Source organism: Podarcis erhardii (genome assembly GCF_964252035.2).
Source record: "Podarcis erhardii genome assembly, chromosome: 9".
NCBI lineage: Eukaryota > Metazoa > Chordata > Lepidosauria > Squamata > Lacertidae > Podarcis > Podarcis erhardii.
In genome coordinates, this window is record NC_138512.1 from 11,954,176 (window position 1) to 11,975,991 (window position 21,816).

At 44.0% G+C, this 21,816-nt stretch overlaps 1 protein-coding gene across 7 annotated transcripts in view; it reads right to left on the minus strand.

Annotated features, from left to right (window-relative positions):
- Positions 1-21,816, minus strand: part of PPARGC1A (PPARG coactivator 1 alpha) — a 662,475-nt gene that overhangs the window by 52,892 nt on the left and 587,767 nt on the right. The window contains exon 1 of one of the 7 annotated variants that reach the window (XM_081876230.1): positions 6,354-6,576. The exons of the other annotated variants lie outside the window; for them this stretch is intronic. The gene's annotated coding sequence lies outside the window, so the exon portion shown is untranslated. Of the gene's footprint in view, positions 1-6,353; positions 6,577-21,816 lie in introns of those variants that run through there. 7 annotated transcript variants of the gene reach the window in all.

Consider the following 21,816-nt stretch of genomic DNA (forward strand, 5'->3'; position numbering starts at 1 on the left):
AGGTTGCCTTTGAAGTTGTCCTTTCCTGTTATGTAGTTTGAGTGCTCAATACAACTACTGTATGCATTTATCTAATTCAGGCTGCAATTATAAAAAGTAGATTAATTCCTAATCAGATGTGGCTGCAACGTTAATTTGTACTAGATATCTTATTTCAGTACCAGGGACTTGTTTGTGTCAAATCAAATATATTTAATATCCTTGCATTTCTCAATGCAACACGTTCTAATTATCATCCGTATATTTGGAAGGCAGGAGGAAAAAAAATAAAAGCACTTATTATATTTTAGAGATTTGTCGCAGCAATTATTAATGACTTAGGGCTTGGAAAAACTCCCTGTGGAGCCCATGCAAAGACTTTGCTGGCAGCCAAATTCAATTCTCAGTAAGAGAAAGAAAAGGGGAGCAGACTAGATATTCTCCACAGATGTCACACTTAAGTAGTTTAATACCACCCAGGAACGGGCAAAGGGGTAGTACCTGAATCGCAGTGCAAACCTCAAAATAAAGGCTTTTCTCCATAGAGATTAGCTTAGATTGATCTTAACTGAATTAACTCCTGTTCAGTTAAATCTTCCTTTTGGCAACAGAGCAGTTCAGGAAACAATTACACATGCATACAATTATAATGCTTGATCGTTTTATTATTTCAAGACAAAATACAGCCCTATTTCCATCACCCAAGTGTGCAGAATAAATGGGTGTCCCACCGACATGTGCTGGATGCAACAATTAATCGATTTAAGCGCACCTAAAATCCAATGCATGTTGGGTCTGATCACATAAAAACTTCAGCCCTGGACATTTTGCTCTTTATTAGGGATGAATAAAGGTTCGACAAATAAAACAACATATACTTCTTTGAAGATGTTATATCATTCTTTCAATAAACCACCCTAAGATCTGTTGATGAAGGGTGGTATACAAATCTTAATTTTAACAACAGCAACAGCAACAACAACAACAACAACAATAATACACCCAATAAACTTGAATTTTCCCCATTCTCTCCTTGCTTTTAAGGCCATGGGGACTACATCAGAAAACCAGGACTAAATTGTTAACACCGTTTGATAAGTAACAAGAAGTAAGAGACTTCGTCCCCCATCCCGATTCACACATTGCCGGGGCTAGACGCACTGGACTGTGCATATGTGGTATGTGTCATATGTCAGTGATATGTGACTCTGCTAATTCAGCACACAGTTATACTACACACTTTCCATGATGTCTAAATGGGACTTATAATCATATTGCTTCCCTAAGACCCATTCTGACTTCACTGGGCCAAGGCCTTCACAGTTGTATCCACTCTGGTCAAGGGCCATTTATGGGATTCTGCCAGGGTCCCAAACCCTAGCATTGTATTGTATATGCAAGGCAAGAGATACTCAACCCCTTGGGGGTTTCAAGTAGGCACAAGAATTTAGCATAAAGATGAAATATGAAACAAATGTTGAGGATCCTTCTCAAGTAAAAAAAAAAAACAACATGTAGGATTTCAAGGAAAGTCGAGAGAGTTTTGTTAAGAGCCTAATGAAATGACCCAGTGGGAAGTTTCCACACATCATTAAGTTGCCATCAGATGAAACGGCCCCGCCTCATCCAAAAACATTTGTGGAATTTAAAAGGAAGCACAAACCTCTCTTGGAAGGCTCTGCACATAAACAAGGAATTAGAAGAGTCAAATAGGTAGAAGCCTTTACGAATGATTTGTATGCCTAATTCTATCTGGGATGGTGATCACAGGACCAGCCCAAGACATTTTGGCCCTGGAGGCAAACCACAAAATGGCACCCACCGCCACCAGGGAAGAAGGGATGGGGAAAGATCAACATCGGGAACAAGGCGGGAGGAAAGTTCGATATCGGAATCTGCTGCCCCTGTGGATCCCGCTGCCAGAGGCAGTCACCTCGCTTTACCTCATGAGTGGGCCGGCCCTGGGTGGTCAATACATCGAGCTCCCCTAAGAGAGAGAACCATAGCCAAGAGCTACAACTAAAGAACTACAGTGGTAACTCAGGTTAAGTACTTAATTCGTTCCGGAGGTCCGTTCTTAACCTGAAACTGTTCTTAACCTGAAGCACCACTTTAGCTGATGGGGCCTCCTGCTGCTGCCGCGCCGCCGGAGCCTGTTTCTGTTCTCATCCTGAAGCAAAGTTCTTAACTTGAAGCACTATTTCTGGGTTAGCGGAGTCTGTAACCTGAAGCGTATGTAACCTGAAGCGTATGTAACCGAGGTACCACTGTATGGGAGTCCTTCATGCCACTCGTTCTACAAGCAGAATCTCTTTGTTATTTAACTGGAGTGGATCCAGCCTCCACAACAGAACTTTTTCTTTAAAAAAATCCTTTCCAGGTCAGCACTCTTTCTTTGATAATACGGACCCTTCCAGAAGCTCCAGCATTTGCTGTTCCAGCGCATGGCATCTGCACTTTCAAACAGACACTGAAGCGCCCCGACAATTCAAAGTCGGAATGTGGCGTGGACACTGGCCCTCATCATAGCAATTTCCATTAGTTTTTTGTACAAGTTTCAAACAATCAAACACCCCTCAGAGGAAAGCAAATGATGTGACAAAGAGGACTCTGTTAAAACAATTAATGTCACTTTCCATTATTGCTCCAGTCCCAATTTACAGAGCAAATAAATCAAAGTCACCATGGACGGTGGTACGCTACCCAGCCAACACATGTCTGTTCACAAATGACGTCGGGAGATAACCTTTGCGAAGCTTCGCCATGTTGCTGGCTCCGAAACACTGTTCTATACGGAAACATTTTTATTAGTTCACATAGCCAAAGCAGCACTGAGAAAAGGTAGTAAGAAGGAAAAGGTCTTGTTTTGCTCTCCTTCTCCCTGAGCAATAGGAAGTTGTAGGGCCAGCCTTTTACAGGATCCATTCATTCTCTCGAGAAAGCGTGTTCTCCTTCATGGAGAGCACGTGTTGCGGTGGGGGCCACCAGGACAAAGGGCTATCTACCCCCTTTGGATGGGCTAATTGATCTTTGGCCACTGATGCGATTGGGGCTTCCCTTGTTGTTGGAAAGAAGTTAAGGTTGCCATTTGTTGACTGACAGCCAGAAATGCTAAAACTCCTTGCACGAGGCTAGGGCTTCCTCTTTTCGCCCGTGCATCAGATTGCCCATCGCCCCCTCCCTAGAATAGGGTTGTTCGCTTTGACCTTGCTATGCCTGTCATGGGTCGTCTGCTTTGGAGCGGGGGCCTGGTAGGAATTTTGTCCATCCGGCTGATTGGCTGGGGCCATTTGGTTTTTGCCTACTGCGTAGCAAATCGTCACAACTTGTAAGGTTCACAGTTAGGCATTGGTTTATGGTTGGGTTGGTTGAGGGGCATGGATTGGCTGTGCCTGCCCCTCTACTGCTGCTGCTGCAAGGGATTCTGTTAAAGGAATTGGGGGCTAACTATTGCTTGTCCACCCTGTCAAGGGGGCTCAGGCCATAGCAATGAGCTCCTGGTTGCATTTGGGGAGGGCTGAGGGCAGGCTCCCTGCTCCGTCGCTACACCCAAGTGTATTCCCCTATTCTGACTTTCGCATTGTGCGGAATGTCAGTCTGTCCCCCATGGTGGGGGTAGATAGTCGCAACCAATGCCTAAGCAACCACTCACAAATTTGTATTTTAATAAAGTTGTGGCCAAAATTATGCCAAAAATCTTAAACAAAATTTCTGTGTGATGTGTGAGCTATTGGGGTGGCCCTGGGGACCTCGACACACAAATGAGTGTATTGATGGTCTTTGAAATGGGTGTATTTACAAATATAGAAATATAGGAAATGGCCTCCCACCAGATGTCAAGGAAATAAACAACTATCTGACTTTTAGAAGACATCTGAAGGCAGCCCTGTTTAGATAAGTTTTTAATGTCTGAAGTTTTATTGTGTCTTTTATATTCTGTTGGGAGCCAGCCAGAGTGGTTGGGGAGACCCAGTATAAGTAATAAATTATCATTATTATCTACTCCATAGTGTCCTCACTCATACAATTAGGATGGGGGGAGGGGGGGAGAGCTTCCACATTCTAGCCAGTGGAAGGCTTTCTTGTTGTGTGTAGAAGTCTCTGCCTTGAGGAACTTACAATCTATTATTAGGCACAGAGGAGACAACAGAGGAAGGAGACGAGACGGGGAGAGAAAATGCATTTGTTGCTTGGTTACAGTAGCATATAGAGCTTGGAAACTAAGGGATTGCACCAAGGAATTTGTGGGGGAAGTGAATTTTGAAGCTGGATCTGCTGTATCAGGTGGGCTGGCCTACCCCAGGTTTAAGGGGTCCACAGGCGGAATGCCAGACTTGCTCAACTGGCTAAAAGGAGTTGTCTTTAAAACCATATCAGTTCTTGTCCCGTGCACCATCACTTTTGCTCAACCCATTCCAACAGCAAATCAGTTTTCCTCCAGCTACTATCCAAGCTGCTGGAGTATGTCACCAAATTCTAGTACAGCGGTACCTTAGGTTACAGACGCTTCAGGTTACAGGCGCTTCAGGTTACAGACTCTGCTAACCCAGAAATAGTACCTCGGGTTAAGAACTTTGCTTCAGGATGAGAACAGAAATCGGCGCAGCAGCAATGGGAGGCCCACTGAAGTGGTGCTTCAGGTTAAGAACAGTTTCAGGTTAAGAACGGACCTCCGGAACGAATTAAGTTCTTAACCCGAGGTACCACTGTAGCTAGTACCCACAGCACATCAAAGACCATAGTTTCAGCTAGCAAAAGTCTACAGAAACTCAGAGAAGGTCATTTTGCATAACCAAAAAGTGTGACTGCAATTATTATTATAACAGATCCATCTCCGCGTAACGTTCATTAAAGTGTCGACTCCCTGCTTTGTGCTCGTGGTGTGAGCTGTGGTGTTGACAGCGCAGGGATAAAGCTTTGCCGCAGCCAAAAGCTGTAAATTTCACTATTCCAGCATTGCTGCTTATGAGGCTCATCTTCCACATGGGACATTCCAGCAATTATATGAGGTAGCCTCATCCTGATGAGGACTGAACAGTTCCAGACAGGTGCTGAGCAGGAGGATCAATGAGCGAGAGTGCTGCACTCAGCACCCCGCTGAAACGATCCCATAAATAGTCTGGATGGCACTGTGAAAGCGCGCCATATAGAGATTTCCTGAATACTTGAGCAGAAAACAACAAGAACTTTCCAAGCAGTGTTTTTTTGCCAAAATGAATTTGTCCATATTTTCAACAGTAAAAAAAATACATTAATTAGTATTTAAAATCTCAAGTTTTCCCCACATTGATTCACAACACAAGTCGTGCAGCAGTCTCACACCTAGTGTTGTCTAGTATGTAAAACAGAGGCAAGGCACATTATTCAGTGAAGTAAAACTTATTATTACAGCTAATAGTTATCATCACGGATAATAATTAACCAAAAAGAACCTCAAACTGGCACCAGATGAAGAAATTTTATTTTTTAGAATTTAGACTCTTTTTGAAATAGAACATACAGCTGCTGTTCATGAAGAGGACTCTCTTTTCTGTCAAGTTCCCTGAGCATTTTTTGTTCAGCTTATTCTCTATCCAGTGCCAGCTCAAAGTTTACTTCCTCTTCTGTTTTCATGGCCATTTTTCAACGCTACCTGCCTTTCCCGTTTTCTACGTAACGGAAGAAACCCCCAAACAAAATTGTTTTAAAATACTATACAACCACACTATGCTTGGATTCTTTCCATGAATCCCACCCAATTAGAAATACCATACTGTTCTTTTTACAGATAGGTAGCCGTGTTGGTCTGCCATAGTCAAAACAAAACAAATTCCTTCCAGTAGCACCTTAAAGACCAACTAAGTCAGTTCTTAGTATGAGCTTTCGTGTGCATGCACACTTCTTCAGATACCCATGCGGCTCAATGTGGTGCCTTCCATAGTTCCAGTTACAGATAGGTAGCCGTGTTGGTCTGCCATAGTCAAAACAAAAAAATTCCTTCCAGTAGCACCTTAAAGACCAACTAAGTCAGTTCTTGGTATGAGCTTTCGTGTGCATGCACACTTCTTCAGATAGAAGAAGTGTTCTTCAGATAGAAGAAGTGTTCTTCTGAAGAAGTGTGCATGCACACGAAAACTCATACCAAGAACTGACTTAGTTGGTCTTTAAGGTGCTACTGGAAGGAATTTGTTTTGTTCATACTGTTCTTTGGCACTGTCAAAACATTTGACCCCAAAACACTAAAATAAACTGAATATTTTGTGGCAAGATCTATGCAGAACACAAACCGAAGGTAACATTTCAGGAGGAAGGGTGTTTATGTAAGAAATAGGTTAGAAAGGAACAGTATCACCCAATTATCCTCCTCTGACACAATCACAAAATACTGACAGTACCTTATGGATATGGGAATCACTTTCAGAAGCATACGCTACAGATTGTGCTTATGGCTGCATTCTTGGTCAGTTAAGTACAAAGGTGCCTCTCTAAATTCACTGCATCAATAACCTTAGTCAGATATTACTTTTGAAGCGTTAATTAGCATGTGAGGAGGCAGCAGCAGGAACAAGCATGCTAGCTCTGCCCATACCACTGTCCCCACTACAGTCCGGCTTACAGGAAGGGACGCTCAGCTTCCATGGAGACTCATTTCACATATTAGAGATCACAGTCACTTTGTTCCTCCCCCATCATTTTGCTGCTGCTCTGAGAACCTGTAAGTTCTGCTTAGTGTTTTCATCCAAACCCGGGGCTGTAGTTTAGCCTCCTTCAGACAAATCAGTAATTCCCTTAGGCTGTAACTCCTGCAGCCATGTTGGTGCAAAACTCCTACAGCCATGTTGGCACGTTGGACTACTGCAACACGCTCTATGTGGGGCTACCTTTGAAGGTGACCCGAAAACTGCAATTAATCCAGAATGCGGCAGCTAGACTGGTGACCGGGAGTGGCCGCCGGGACCACATAACACCAGTCCTGAGAGATCTGCATTGGCTCCCAGTACGTTTCCGAGCACAATTCAAAGTGTTGGTGCTGACCTTTAAAGCCCTAAACAACCTCGGTCCTGTATACCTGAAGGAGCGTCTCCACCCCCATTGTTCAGCCCGGACACTGAGATCTAGCTCCGAGGGCCTCCTGGCGGTTCCCTCATTGCGAGAAGTGAGGTTACAGGGAACCAGACAGAGGGCCTTCTTGGTGGTGGCGCCCACCCTGTGGAACACCCTCCCTTCAGATGTGAAGGAAATAAGCAGCTATCCTATCTTTAAAAGACATCTGAAGGCAGCCCTGTTCAGGGAAGTTTTTAATATTTAACGCTGTACTATTTTTAACACTTGATTGGGAGCCGCCCAGAGTGGGTGGGGAAACTCAGCCAGATGGGCGGGGTATAAATATTATTATTATTATTATTATTATTATTATTATTAATGTATTGCTATGTTTTTTTTTTCCTTTGGACCACATCAGTCTTGTTGTCTGGGCAGCCCCTCCATATACACTGCCCAGGTTTGTGTCTCAGGGAGGTCAGTAATGCTATAGGTTTGACTTTGTACCTGGAGGTGCACTCCATAGTCTCTTGAGACAGCTGGATGCAAGCAATAAAAAGACAAACCACAAGCTATAACCAAAGGCCAACAAGGTCTTTGTCTAAAATGATCTGAAACTCATCCTAAGTAAATTTTCACAAAATACCCTCCGTAGTCCTTAAGCTGATGCATTGTTTCAGTATAAATGTAAGCTTTTCTGGCATCAACACATTTCCAAAAAGTCTACTAAAAGTTGTGGGGGAATACCCTTGCATGTTTTCTTGCTTCTAATGAGCTGTTGCAGTTCAGAAGTTTCCATTCTGAGCTGACAATTAAGTTTCTAATAAATGGAGGAGCTACTAATTGACTTATTTGTCTCACAAATACACTACCTTGCTAGCAACCTGTAGCAACACATTTTACATCCTTTGACCAGAAATCATTCACAGTTCTTGCAAGCTGCTAAATGATTAGATTTCAGTTGTGTAAACTGCCTATCTTCTCTCTCGCTGGCACCAAGGCTTTGCTTTTGAACGCAGAGAACGAAAAGAAGAGAATGAGCTATCAGACTCTTGACTGCGCTAACAGAACCAGAATGATAAGATACTGGTGCAATTGTTGTGGTCCCTATTATATATATGTGTATGTAATTGAAACCACAGAAATGCAGTCTATTTGATTCAGAACCAAAAGGTCACTCAACTCAATTTATAGTTGACGCTGAGCACAATATTGAAAAACACCTGAAAGCAAACGATCTTATCAGCAGTTAGGGCCTCAACGTTTACCGACTACATGAGATAATATGCTGATTACTAAATAAATGCATTAACTGTGTTTTGCACACGAGGGATGTTTAAATGTGTCCAGAACTTGATGGTGGCAAATTCATTGCCAGCTATCTTAACATTAGCATATTAAGTGTATTTTTAGAATGCCAAGAAATATGGTGGATTCCCCTTCCAGTCTCTGCAAAATCAATCCTCATCACGCAACACAAATCAAGCCAACACCTTACACTGGGCCTGACTTATGAATAGGGATGTTCCCAGCACATTTGTCCATGTGCAAAGTGAGCAGAAAAAGTAGGAACCTGGATTAAGCTCCTTCTGTGAAGTGGGCACGAGAACACATTCAACACACACCACACTGCAGCAACAATTGCCGCCTCAGGGTCAAGCTAAACATGATGGTAAAATGAAAGTTTATTGCAGACCCACTGTGGTCTTGATCTCTCTCTCTTTGTGTGTAAATCAAGACCACAGTGGATTAATGTCTTCCTCTCACCAGTGGCATAGCGTGGGTTGCCGGCGCCTCGCAAGGGGGGTGAGTGGGAGGGAAACGGGCAGAGTATGCATGCACATTCAACTGCCTAATGGCGCGCGCGTCACCCAGGAGATCGCAACCTCAGAGATAAGAAAAGAAGAGTCATTTCATTGTCTGGAGAGGTCATTTCCTGGTTTGCATGGAGAAGCTGTTTTCAATGGAGCCCACCAATGGAAGCATGGAACTGTATTGAGGCAGCACCGGGAATTGAAATTTTGCACCCCTAACAATGTTGCCCCTGGTGCAACGGCCCCTGTGCCCCCCATGCTATGCCACTGTCTCTCCCCCTTATCATCATCATCACCAGGAGGTGGGGGACACAAAGCTTACACTCTGGGGCAAGCTACAAAGTAAAATGCCAAATCTAGTTTGGCTGTAGTCAGAAGCAGGGATGGCAACTACAGCAAAAAAACTATTACTTTGGATACTGTCATTCTGCTGACAAACAATCTTACCTAGAGACATCCTCAGGCCATCACTACAGAACAAACAGACCTTCAGATTTTTATTGTAAGCAATCTTGTAGGATTGGAAAACTTGGTGTCTTAGGTGAAAGCAGGATGCTCCCAAAACAAATCTATTCGCAATTTTATTTACCCAATTTGGATCATTCTCATCCCAGGGTTGTTTCCAACGTGTTACAAAATGTACAAACAAACCTACCATGTACACGTTACTTAAAAGCAGTTTATTGAGACCCAATCATTAAAACACAACAGCACATGAAAATATAAAACTGAGTAAGCGGAAATCACTGATTTACACCGAACGGCTAGGAGAATAAAAATGTTTTCACTTGGCAGCGGAAACCCCTTAGAATTTTTGTTATCTGTGTCTCCTGAAGAAGGAAATTCCACAATTGGGCTGACCGCGCAAGAACAAGGAAGGCTCTCTTTTGTAAAGAGCAGGGCAAACCCACTAGAGGGGAAATGACCAAAACACTCACACACGGTGTAAGTTGGTTGCAATGGCAGCAAGCGTTTCAACATATAAGAGGATGCCAGGCCACCTGCATCCTCACCTGCTCTCTGTAATCATCTTTGACTTTAGCTCAAGGAGTCCTGTTACACAGACTCTGCTACCTGAGGAGCGCCATATCTTTGCCCACTTCAGATTCTGATACTCCTATAGTTGTAAGGAACTCTATGGCTCATCAGTATTTATCCATCACCACAGCACTTCGGGCTGCCAGTCCATCAGCACTTATGTGCTACACACATACCTCTTCAGCTACTCAGTTAAAAAGGTGGAACTGTGAAGGTCCATGGAAAAATTCTAGTGGGAAGAAGTAGGAGGGGGCTAGCCTGTCATTTCAAGTCTTCTAACCATAGTGCCACACAATCCCACAGCTCAACCTAGGTAGCTAAAATCAGGAAATAATCTTTATTATTTAAAAAGAAGCAAATGGTTGGAAATGTATGACTGTTCCAAACTTGGATTCAAATGAAAAACAGGTGGTAAGTGGAAATAGGACCTTCTCTGTGGTGGTAAACCCATTACAGAATGATCTCCACAGAAACATCTACTACTCTGTCTTATAGGCAAGTTGAAATGGGTTTATTTCCCCAGGCTTTTAGCGATTGGTTGTTGTTCTTGGAAAGTGAATTTTACATTCTGAGTCTGATTTTTATTCTTCTTGAGATGGTTCTTGTAAGCTGGGGGTGCTCTGCAAAAAGAAGAAAACCAAACCAAGCATTCCAGCTCCATTCTCCTCTACCACCAAAGCAAAAAGCCTGGTCACTTGGAACAGTGACATCAACAACCCAAGCTCATCCTTGAGGACATTGCCCAGTCCCAGAAAGGCCTAGCACTCTGTCATCGCCACAAACAAGAAGGGATATGGGCAGCATTCTTCCTCCTTAGTAGAGCTTGGTCCTTCCAAAAATCCATCTGGCTATCAAGTCTCCAAGGCAATCCAATTACACAGTCAGCTTGTGTTGATGCCAGAGGCCTAGCAAAGACTCAACCATTGTTTACCACACCAAGGAATGACTTTAATTGCTTATGATAATCCAAAATGCCTTGTGGAAACATGTTGATATACTTAATTAAGAAATGACTGGAGTCACTCAATGCTCTCAATGAAGACTTGGGCTTTTAAAATCTTTCTATTTCAACTCAATAATATTTAGCAAAGCTCTCTCTTTTGTGAGGTCAGCCTGTCCTTCCCTTTTTTGCCCCTTTTCCCCCTACAGGTGCTTAGAACGGTATTGTTTTAGTACACAGTTTAACACTCTATCAAGTAAAAAGGGTCAGGCTTATAGGTCTGTATATCCCTGGGTCTCTGTTTACTATTCTGTACTGCATTTGCTCTTCTCCAGTCACCTGGGACCAAAACAGTTCACCCGCAGTCCTCAAATAGGTACCATTAAACTCTGGCTCAGTCTGCCCAGGTTAGAGCTCCATGAAACTCAAGAACCTGCAAATATTCAGCTACTCGTAAAAAGGTTTTAGAATCGGATAGTATCTCTGCATATTGTGTAGCACCTAGTACACAGAGCTGTTATAAGGATTACTGTGGGAAACGCACTGAACACTTTAAATGTGCCAAGTACTATTCTTATTACGCATGCAGATATCAACGCTGCAGGATAGCTTCTTCCTCTCTAGGTTCTGGGGCCTGGCCATATTTTCTTCCTCATAGGCTCGCCAGTGTCATGCCTTGCCCAGCCAGAAGACTAAAATAGAAATGAACTGCACAGATATCACTCTCACATACCTACAAGTTGCTGAATGCTTGTGGGCTCAGGTATGCCTCAATTTGTGTAGAATATTGAGGGCTATTTCTCCCTCTCTTTTTAAAGGAGGTCATTTCAGTTGCTCTTATTTAACTACATAATGGGCTCAATCACAGAGTGGAGTTCATCTTGTTAGAATTCCTGTGCCATGATTACAGTCATGGGATTGTTGTCTGTCACATGACGGTATATGTTTTGACTCCACAGAGTGGGAAGTGACGGAGACAGGATGTTTGTGTTACTGTGTTCCGTGAAGTGGGACTATTGTCCTTTGTTTTTTTCTCTTTGATGTCTGATGATAGAGAGAGAGGGAGCCATGTTGCAGTGCTCCGTGTGTGTTTAATGTAAATAAAGTAGATTAGCCAAAATGCTGAGTTGCTGAGGTCTGTCACGCAAGCTGCGAAGACTCTGCGGATCCCTAAGTGTGCAGATGTCTGTTGGCATCAGTCGCTGTGATGTTCAGGCAGAAGAAAGCTTTTGAAGCTCCCGAACGATCAACCAGGAGGGAGGGAACATGCCAGTTGGGCATGTGTCTCTACCAGGGTCCTACTCAAGTGTAGGATGAGCTCCTAACACATCTGTGGTCTCCTGCACTTTTGGCCTGCTGTGAAACACTTTAGGTAGTATTCAACTCATGAGCAGACCCACTGAAGTTAATAGTCACAACTTAGGTGCATTAATTTCAGTGGGTCTACTCTGAGTTGTACTCAGTTCAATACCTATCATTTTTACAAGTTATCAGGGATCGGCCAGAGCTGTAAGCAAGCATACACAGATCTTCTAGATCAGGAACAGCTTTTCTGGACGTCAGGCCGGATGCTGAGCTCACCTACCCATGGGCAGATAGATGGGGCAGCCAACCTGTCAATTACCCAACCACAGAATAATAGAATTGCAGAGCTGGAAGGGACTCTAAGGATCATCTAATCCCCTGCAATGCAGGAATCTCAACACACAGTCTCCCATCCAATTTGAAACCATACCAGACCCTGCTTAGCTTCTGCACCATTTCCACTCTGTTTAAACTATTCCTTTTTAAACATATTTATATATTCACTTTCATTAAAAATGATTGATTCGATTTACAGAATAAAATAAAAGGCAGCTACCTCTGCAAATGCAGGCACACCACCAAATCTACCCTTGATTTCCGCAGGAAGCCTAATTTCCTTTGCGGCACAGTTTGAACTCAAGCTGTACTTCAAAGGAGATCCCAGCCAATCCAAGCAGGGCTTGAAATCACTGTTGATCAGCCCTGTCTCCAAGCCTTGCTTTTGCATGGATCAGCCACAGCTTGATCGGAAATGCCAGAGTGTAGCCAATCCCAGCAGGGCTTCACATCGCTATCAGTCACACGAGTGGCATGGACTTCTAAGTCCCGCTTTCTGCAGGGATTGGCTACACTTAGAGGAGCTCTGCTTGGAAGCTTCCAAGTGGAACCAATTCCACTGGGCCTTGCATGTGGTGCCAAATAGAAGCCCTGCTTGACATGGATCAGGAGGGGATTTTAAAACTCCTGGTTGTTCCTTTGCAGCTGCATCTTTACCTGCCTCACACCTGACGTAAACGAGGCCCACAGGATGCAAGATTCCCACCAATGCTATAAATAGTCCAAGGAAACATATGCAAAGTGCTTTGATCACATAGAGATGCCGTTTAAATGGTTGATATTATTTTTATTATTTAACGAAATTAAAAGACACCTGCCTCTTGGGAGAAAAGCAATGACAAACCTAGACAGCATCTTAAAAAGTAGAGACATCACCCTGCCAACAAAGGTCCGTATAGTAAAAGCTATGGTTTTCCCAGTAGTGATGTATGGAAGTGAGAGCTGGACCATAAAGAAGGCTGATTGCCGAAGAATTGATGCTTTTGAATTATGGTGCTGGAGGAGACTCTTGAGAGTCCCATGGACTGCAAGAAGATCAAACCTATCCATTCTGAAGGAAATCATCCCTGAGTGCTGACTGGAAGGACAGATCCTGAAGCTGAGGCTCCAATACTTTGGCCACCTCATGAGAAGAGAAGACTCCCTGGAAAAGACCCTGATGTTGGGAAAGATGGAGGGCACAAGGAGAAGGGGACGACAGAGGACAAGATGGTTGGATAGTGTTCTCGAAGCTACCAGCATGAGTTTGACCAAACTGTGGGAGGCAGTGGAAGACAGGAGTGCCTGGCGTGCTGTGGTCCATGGTGTCACGAAGAGTCGGACATGACTAAACGACTAAACAACAACAAGAACAATCGAAAGCCCCTTTCCAAAGAAAGCTGTGCAGATTTTCAAGCCAAAATAAGCAATCCCATTGATATAGCTGCCGCATAACAATTTTGTACATATAGCCCCTCAGTTGGTTAACTTGCCCCTTGACTAACAGGTGGGTCTGCTTGCACACGACTCAAGCAAGTGTACTTGATTTGTATTCAACCACAAAACCTGCAGGATCTTTGACACACCAAGACAAAACACAACCTAGCCTCCTGATTTTGCTGCCTGCCTATGTCTGCAAGAAAAGCTGCCAAGAACTGGAAGGCCACAATACATTGCTGGTGGATCACATGTTTGGCGGGCCTGGGGCACACACCAGTAGTGAGGAGGTGGAAGAGAGACAGACCAAGGATTATAAATAGCAACACACGTAAAAGTATACAGAGTAACATACCATAACCTTTAACATTCCTCAGATGAAAATAGGGACATTCCTCACTCTCCCCTCACCGCAACTGATCCTTTTTGAGCCCCCCCCCATTCAACACACACCCAGAGCATTTCCTATGAGAAGGGCAAGTGCCACCATCATCACATACACACCCTCCACCATCTTGAGAAAACTTCAGAAGGTCGGTGGTTCAAATCCCCGTGACGGGGTGAGCTCCCGTTGCTCGGTCCCTGCTCCTGCCAACTTGGCAGTTCGAAAGCACGTCAAAGTGCAAGTAGATAAAAAGGTACCACTCCAGCGGGAAGGTAAACGGCGTTTCCGTGTGCTGCTCTGGTTCGCCAGAAGCGGCTTAGTCATGCTGGCCACATGACCCAGAAGCTGTACGCCGGCTCCCTCGGCCAATAAAGCGAGATGAGCGCTGTAACCCCAGAGTCGGTCACGACTGGACCTAATGGTCAGGGATCCTTTTACCTTTACCTTACAAACAGAAAACCACACACATATACAGTGGTACCTCTGGTTAAGTATTCAATTCGTTCTGGAGGTCCATTCTTAACCTGAAACTCTTCTTAACCTGAAGCACCACTTTAGCTAATGGGGCCTCCTGCTGCCGCCACGCTGCCAGAGCACAATTTCTGTTCTCAACCTGAAGCAAAGTTCTTAACCTGAGGTATAGTGGTACCTCGGGTTAAGTACTTAATTTGTCCCGGAGATCCGTGCTTAACCTGAAACTGTTCTTAACCTGAAGCACCACTTTAGCTAATGGGGCCTCCCATTGCTGCCGCGCTACCAGAGCATGATTTCTGTTCTCATCCTGAAGCAAAGTTCTTAACCCAAGGTACTATTTCTGGGTTAGCGGAGTCTGTAACCTGATGCGTATGTAACCTGAAGCATGTGTAACCCGAGGTACCACTGTAAATAAATTTTAGAAAGGGGCAAGATTCGATGCAGACACAGAAAGCATTTCTTTTTTAATCAAGACTCCTTGTGCTCTGCTTCGCTCCCCCTTTCTTTCCACCCAGGGCAGTCCTGCCCTCTGCCTGCCCCCTCAGAGCTGGTGCGTCACACAGGGCTGGGCCTCCACAACCACAGCCTCTCCTCCTCCTCCTCACCCCCTATGAGTTTTCCAAGGGGGAAGGCTGGCAGTGGCGGCCATGGAGAGGCAATAGGGTGCACCCTCACAGCTGCCGCAGCCGCAGCCGCTCAGCTCATCTCTTGCCCAAACTCAGCAGCAGTGGCACTGGTGGGAAAAATAGGGACATTCCAGGATCAAATCAGAAGCCTTTCATAATTCCAGGACTGCCTCTGGAAAACTGGGACATACAAAGTTCTCCCTTAGCAAAGATTACTTGAGGGCAGCCCATCTGCACAGTATTACCCCATTTCTCTGTAACGTGTTCGGCTTTACAATCACGGCTGATGAAATCCACCTTGGTACTAACCAAGTTTGCTCCCGCTGTTCTTTTAGTGACAAGAGGACTGGAGCACTTGATGTAGCGGCACAGTGTTAGGAGACATGGCAGAGCTGCATTCCTTGCATTCAGAGATTACATTTATGGACAAAACCGAACAGACTGCTCATTCTCTGATAGCCTTTTAAAAATCGAGTGCCATTTGCTCACCACCAATCAGTGCGAAAGAGGTGCATGAAAGTTTATTTTCAGCTTTAGCACCAACTGAAGGTTGCAGGCTGATGGCAAACATGACTATAAACTGCTCTTTTGAATTCCTGAAATTGAAGTGCTACACATCTCAGTGTATGTGATATCTTTATGGGACTGCCGTATTTTAGTTTTTCATCAAACAATACATGGAGGTGTGGAATATTCCACTGGAAATGGAGCATCCCCAATTGCATCAGAAGGTGCATGGCCTCTATATTGAGGGAGTGGGGAAACTGGTGGCAGACTCAAAAACACTGGCTCCCAAGGCAGGGATGTAGCATCCCGAGTTCATCAACTCTTCTCATCCCTGACTAGCAGTCATGATGACCAAGGCTGATGGGAACTGGAATCCAATAACTGGAGACTCTCCAACCCTGTCCTAGGAGCCGCAGGATATCCACATTATAATGATACAATGGAACTGGGTGGACTGGGGTTCAGTTTCTCAATGCTCACAACTGAAAATCTGCAGCGCCCCAAAAATGTATTTAGCAGCAGCTATGGGTGGCGCTGTGGGTTAAACCACAGAGCCTAGGACTTGCCGATCAGAAGGTCGGTGGTTCGAATCCCCGCAAAGGGGTGAGCTCCTGTTGCTTGGTCCCTGCTCCTGCCAACCTAGCAGTTCGAAAGCATGTCAAAGTGCAAGTAGATAAATAGGTACCGCTCCGGCGGGAAGGTAAACAGCATTTCCGTGCGATGCTCTTGTTTCGCCAGAAGTGGTTTAGTCATGCTGGCCACATGACCTGGAAGCTGTACGCCGGCTCCCTCGGCCAATAAAGCGAGATGAGCGCTGCAACCCCAGAGTCGGCCACGACTGGACCTAATGGTCAGGGGTCCCTTTACCTTTACCTTTATGGAACCCTTTCATGGCATGCATTTGAAATTCGGAAGAGAAGAGGAGAAATAGCATACAAGCAACGAATCAAGCTTTCCTTCCTTCCTCTGCTATGTTATAAAACTGGGTAGCCAGGCTACTCTGTTTCTGTTTATTTGAATGTTTATTAATTTTCAAAAAGTAATCTTATACAAAAAATGCAAAGGAAGCGAACAAATGAAAAACAAAATTGCAACTTTTGGTTTGTAACTCATGTTGCAAGTAAGGGAAGAGGGAGTAAGCTAAATAAATTATTTGCAGCACAACTAAAATTACTCTTTTACTTTTAGACTGGCCTCTTCTTTTCACAGATGTGATTGCATCGGAACCAAAACAAAATCCAGGTGACATATCATACGAGATGTCACTGTGCCCACAGCCAAGCTTAGGGTGGAGTTGTTCTTTCTAGTTGAGAGAAATTAAAAAATATGATACCATTTAAATCTAAAGAGAATAATGCAAATTGCAGTATTCCATTTAAAACAAAAGTTTGCCCTTTGGGTGACTCTAGTGTTTTGCTATTACTATGCCTATTGCTTAGGAATATGTGTGTTCACCCACCCCCACCCCCCGATTTCTGCAAAACATTACAAATCTCTACAAATCACTAATAGCAGCTGAAAGAACAGAGATTCAGTTTTGCCAGCTATGAAGTAGTAATGCTTGCCTGCGCCACCTCTTCCGCTATCCCTGCCCCCAAAATTATGCTGCTTCTATAAAAACCCTACTGTTTTTATTTATCTGCTTCTACAATTTCAAAACAGTGGAGCTTGACATTTTGGTCTCTGACAAGCTACACTTAATATTAGGATGCTTGGGGGAAAATCCATACCAGGGGTGGGAGGGGGTGGGACTCTCCTAATACAAAGATAGGCTGGAACATTTTCACCGCAAATGGTTTGTTTCAGCTATCTCTCTTCCTCATGTAAGACGGAAATCAGACAGCTTATTGGCTTAGCTTGTTAGGCCAGGTTAAAGGGATGCATTGCTGAAAAAGCTCTTACAGAAGCTTACTCCTAGGCTAAAAATAGCAAGCACTAGAGAATTATCTTAAATACTACCAAACTTGTTCTGTGCTGTGAATGCAGATAACTGTAATATGTTTCCTTTTTTGGAAGTTTTCGGAGCTTTTTAAATATGCTTGCTTTAGCCGACTGTTTAATTAGTTTCCGATTCTGTTTGCCACTTCTCCCCGCCCCACCTTTTGGAATACACAGCCAGAGGACATCCACCCACAAAACCCTTCTTATTTAGCTTGGTCCTACTGTTAATATTCTAATGAGCTGTTAGACCTCCAAACACTCAGGTTAGGCAAGCGTCCCTATGGAATGTAAATGTCAAAAGCAGCCTGCAGCAAAGACTGGATTTCCTTTCTCCTGTTCTCCCCTCTACCAATAGCAGGATTTAGGAAACTAACTTTTTCTGTTTTGCCAAGGCCCTGAGTGGCTGTACCTAAAGCTAAACCTTGGAAGGTGCGCCCTTAGCTCAGAGCATGTGAGGTCAGTGGTTCAAACTTGAAACTGGAACCTGAAGTACATAATGTACTGTTCTATTGAACCAAGCAAGAGCTAGAATACCAGACTCCTAGTATTTCTATCATGCCTGACCAATCTGAGGGATTCATACTGCCTCTCTTTCGCTCTGTGCCTAGAAATCTGAGCAGAGTCCACATTAGCTCACAGAGGTTAGGGTCTCAGTCTCAAGGCTTTGCGGTTACTGGTTCATTAGTCAGACCACAAATGGAGTACTGTGTCCAGTTCTGGGTGTCACAATTTAAGAAGGACATTGACAAGGTGGAAAGTGTGCAGAGGAGGGCAAAAGTTATAAGGAACAGTTGAAGTGCTGGGTATGTTTCACCTGGAAAAGAGGAGATTGGGAGGAGATATGATAGCCATCTTCAAATATCTAAAGCAGGCATAGGCAAACTCGCCCCTCCATATGTTTTGGGACTACAACTCCCATCATCCCTAGCTAACAGCACCAGTGGTCAGGGATGGTGGAAACTGTAGTCCCAAAACATCTGGAGGGCCAAGTTTGCCTATGCCTGATCTAAAGGGTTGTCACATGGAAGACGGAGCAAGCTTGTTTTCTCCTGCTCCAAGGGTAGGACTTGAACGAACGGCTTCAAGTTACAAGAGAGGAGATTCTGACTGAACCCCAGGAAGAACTTTCTCCCAGTAAAATCTCTTGGACAGTGGAACGGATTATCTTGGGAGGTTGTGGGTTCTCATTTATGGAAACTTCAAAGCAGAGGTTGGATGGCCATCTGTCAACTGTACAATTTCCTATCATTCAGTGCTATGCACTGGGAATTTAAAACCAACTATCCATTTTTTGTGTGGAGAATCTCATGGCTTATTTCCCATATGTAATGTCTAAAGGTTGATCTACTCTACAGAGTTATCACTGCTCCAACCTAGCCAAAGGAACAACATGTCTTTGGTTGGAGAAGGTGCATGGATTGCCAATAGTGAATACCTCAGCAAACCAGCAGAGACTGATCCATTAGGGCACATGGGACACTGCCCTACCAACCTCAGCAAGCTTCCACCTGTCTCTACCTGTCTGCCTTCTTACTTACATCCAGCGCAATGAGTGGCACTGGCTCTCGGTTTCCTCTTCCCGAATCTGACTAGTGCCATCGGACAACTCTGCAGGAAGGATGAATGGGATAGCTGGGAAGGTTTCCCTGCCACTGGCTCCATCTGCGGCTGACCTCTCTGCCCTACCAGTTCCAGTGGGCACCAGCCAGCACTGCAGCAAGACCAAATTCCCTCGATTCTTTGGGGGAAGCCAGAATAGTTCAAAACCTGGCATGAAACCGAAGAGAGTTCAAAAAAAGAAATAGAGGGTAGCCACTTGCACAATGCCAAAAAGAGAGAACAGGCACACCTGAAAAAATGGAAGAAGGAGGACACAAAGATGACATGCATACCTGAAAATTTAGAAATAATGCCTAGCATTACCATTTCACCGAAAGAGTTCCTATTATAGAAAAAAAGCATTCAAAAATGGCACCTTCACTTGTAGTCTGTGGCGACACAGTCTAATGTTTCAGAGAAAGCTGTTCTCTTACTTTTACCTCCAAAGACTGCAACTGACTTTTAAAAATCATGTAACATGAGCGACCGTGTCAACTGCCTGAAATCCTAGTCCATTTAGCTCATAACCACAGAAAGCCTCAGAGTTATTAATCAAAACACACAGAAGGTGGGCAGAATTTAATGGCTCAGAATCTCTCCTGTTGTTGTACCACCTTTCAACACCTCTGGACATAGTTCTACACCCAAGTGTCATTAGCAGTCATGGCACACGAGCAAATCAAGACTCTTGTCTCTGCAAGATACTTCCATCTATTCTTTTTCCTCCCCTGGAGCTTTCAGGTCTTAAAACAGAAAGACAGCACCATAGTGATTACTGTGGATCCCCATTCAAACATGTATTTTACCATGTTTTGCTTGTAGAGGGCTAAACTAGTGCAATTGCAATGGTAGGGTACATTGGCTTTTTTGATGGATTTTCGACTTACATATTAAACTTTAATATTATGCTTTTTAAAAATATGTTATTTCCTTTTCCAGAAAATAACACACACATGCTGCATTTTTTTTTTTAAAAAAAGAGGAGACGGAACGAATACAAAGATTCCAAAGAGTCTGTATGCCTACAGTTTTAAAAGGCTATATCATAATAATTGTTATTATTATATGGTTTTAGGGCATGCAAGGTTTGCTACAAACTTTCTCAGTAATCCTTGCAAAGAACCCATGAATATCAGTACATCAGTACTCCCAGTATTGCAGAATGAGGGACTGCATCTGAGAGATAGGCTCATATCACCTAGAAAATTCATGGCACAGGTAAGATTTGAAGCAGGGACATTCCCCTCATAAGCTGCTACAAATTACCAAAGTATAGCAGAGAATCCAGACAAAATTCAAGCTTTGTCACACAGACAGCATCGGGTACCTGGCGGAATAAACTTGAACATGCCTCTTCTTGCCTGCAAAACCCAATCAAGAGGCAAATGTGGTGGCCAGAGTTCCTTAGCAAGGGAATTCCATAAATTTGATAGAGGCACTAAGAAGGACCTCTATTGATAGTCCGTGAATGCATCTTCCCTGTAGATGGACCATGCAACTGGGTTTCTTCAAAATACTAGCAGAGTTGCCCTTGTGCATATGATGTCCTTGGGCCAAAGGGCACTCTTAATTGCGCCCAGGAGCTAAATGATCCAATAAGGTTAACTATGCAAAGTTAGAAGAAGATCTGTTGTCCTGGGAGCTGTGGAAGGGTTTCCCCTCCCCCTGGAAGGAACAATATCTGGTCCTTTTCATCGTGCACCTTGTGTCATTGCGCTTCCACTAGCTAAGATCTCACTTGTCCTTTGCTCACCTCTAAGGGTGAAGAATGCAATCTTAAGCAGTACTAGAAATCACAGATTCTTCAGAAGAGATATATATCCCCTGCCTCTCTATGCTAAAAAGCACAATGCCGTAACAGGGCCACATGTTTCACAATTGCCATTAAAATCCTCCATATGTCTTCATTTGGAAAGTGCCTTTCCTTATCCAGAAATTCACAGCCCTGCTTTGAAAAACAAACAAAATGTTCATTGCTCTGGGGATTCTGAACCAACCCAGTGCTTGAGAAAACGGAACGTCGAAGAGAGAACACACAGACACCGAGTCAAAGCCCACCATCCTCCTATGGAAATGATTCACACTCATTATATCGAGACCACTTTAAAATCATGACTCATAGGCGTGAAGCATCACTCTCAAACGTCAAACTCTTGGGTTAATTCACTATTGAATGTTAGGCTACAAATTGAAAGCCAACAGATACAGAATTTCTTCAAGGTTAACCCACAGAACGCATTTTCATAAGATGCCCACAACTTTAACAGCCTTTGGGGTGGGGGAGGAGACCTCAAGTTGATATCACAGGTACAGTCATACCTCATGTTACGTCCGCTTCATGTTACGTTCTTTCAGGATACGTCCCGTGGTGACCCGGAAGTACTGGAAAGGGTTACTTCCAGGTTTCGCTGCTTGCGCATGCGCAGACGCGCAAAA